Genomic DNA, 2,204 nt, shown 5'->3' with positions numbered 1-2,204 from the left:
ATTTTTCCTCAATGGTCCTTAGATCCTAAACACCAGGTTGATTCATTTGCTCATGAATTGCAGATTCAAAAAAGGGAAAAGAAATGAAAAATGGTTTTACTTTGTTAATGAGCAATGAGTAGTGAACAGGCCCATTGGTCTACAAACTTTACTCCTTTAGGTCATGAGTTTGGTAGGGTTTACACAGCATGACTTGGGAATCCAAGGTATTTATATTATAGTAAGCCAAAAGTGTCCACTTCAATGGTCCATTTAGACAAGCTTGTTTCAACTGCCCAAATAGATAAAATCAAGTGAAAAAAATAAAGTGTACAAAATCAACTGTATGGGAATGAAAATACAAAAATTTATGGTTTACATATATAGAGAGGATACTATATGGTTGAAGGGAACATGTTCTTTGTTTAGGACCACATCCCTCCCTACATAGGGGTTTGCGAGATGACTACCATGTCGGCATCACACCCCTTACTTCTGTGGTTGCTCTCCCGATATGTGCTCAAGGTCTCGAACTCGGAAAAGGTTCAAGTTTAATATACATAATTAAATTATGAAATTTAATATATATATAGATAATCCAAACATAGACTTATCCATCCAACAATCAGATCCACCAAGTGATCTCTTATATAACAGATCATTGAGATAAAACTTTTGTCAATGGGAGGAATCTACACATCAAACCAATGGAAATCTAGAAAATAACATTATCAGCAATAAACTCATATGAATCTATAGAAGAGGTAATTTATTAATATAAGTGTGAAACCCATTTGTCATGAATCATGATATGAAAGAATGCATGCTAGAATCTACACCCAAACCTGGTAAATTTCTCTCCCCCTTTATTCAATAGTATTGAAGTCATTCATGCAACCCAGATTTTCTTCTCAAGGAAGCTATCTGCAGATTACTGTTTGTCACATGAAAAGGGTTGTGCTTACTGCATTTGCTTTGCTTTGCTTTTCTTTTGCAATTTAAACTCTTGTAGCTTAAAAGGAAACACAGATTTGGTAGAGTAACGTGGGTGTGGTCAGTGCGTGGAGTGGGACTTTGGAGGAGGTGGGTTGATGCTGATGGCCAGCTCAAAAAGCTTGACACAAATCACTGGTATACATATACAACTTCACAAAGCTTATCCTTGCTAACCCAGGTGAAGTAGGGGACCAATTCAATTTCTCCTTTATTCTTTTTGTGATCCTCATCAAAACAACTAACATGCCTTCCCTTGCTTATCTTCTCAACTAGTTCCCTTCACAATCAACCACTTGTTCTTATTAGCACCCTTAAAGCAAAACTGCCTCAAACCCATCTATCTTCAGTCCCTATGTTTGAGGGGGAAACTTTTCATATTGTGTTTGCTAAGTAGCTCTAAGGACTGTTATAACGAACACCAAAAGAAATACAAAAAACAAAACAAAAAAACCTAAAAATTTAAAGGGGTTGTGTGGCTTAAGTTCACTGCTTCTATCATAAATCTCACAAAATCAGGTTATTCAAGTTACCCACCAAATATGTCGATACGGGTTCATCTTCGAAATTAGGATACAAAATTTTGGGTCTCAATTATAGGGTTCATTCCTTAATTTGTTTTCATCTATTCCATTATTCTATGGATCCTTAGAATGGAAGGCAGAAAAAGACAACTGAAGGCTCTAGCTAGGGCTATCCATATCTTCACCACATGTGATGTTCACTTGTCCGGGCAGCTTTGATGAGTACAAGGAACTGATGAGAACCCCATTAATAGTTTTGCAACTCTGATTTCAAGTGCATAGTAACTCTGACAAGGAAGGAAAAGCAAGACCAGAAAAGTCCCAGTTAATCTATTAAAGCACTTAGAGGCAGCTTTTGATACCTGAAGTAAACCCCAAGTTAACAGTTCCACATTTTTTCACTCTCATCTCATGCCCATGTACATACACAAATAATGCATTACATATACATATATTTCTTTTAGCAAGATAGGGACCCACCTGAAAACCAATAGACTGTTCAAACCACAACCTACACAGAGTTCGCATCCTCGACCTTTCTATCCATTGTTTAAGAGTCACCCATCCTTAAGAAGTAGTGCATAACGTTATTCTTTCGAACTCTCACCTTATCGATTTCAGAGATGAATTCGTAGGTTGAACATTGATCGAGATGAGTTCGAATGCACCATCCCCACCATATCAGGATATTTGAAAAAAAAAAAAAAA

Source organism: Hakea prostrata, chromosome 2 (genome assembly GCF_041222555.1).
Source record: "Hakea prostrata isolate BN-2017 chromosome 2, UWA_Hpros_2, whole genome shotgun sequence".
Taxonomy (NCBI): domain Eukaryota; kingdom Viridiplantae; phylum Streptophyta; class Magnoliopsida; order Proteales; family Proteaceae; genus Hakea; species Hakea prostrata.
The sequence above is the reverse complement of the archived record's forward strand: the minus strand, read 5'-3'. Positions refer to the sequence as shown.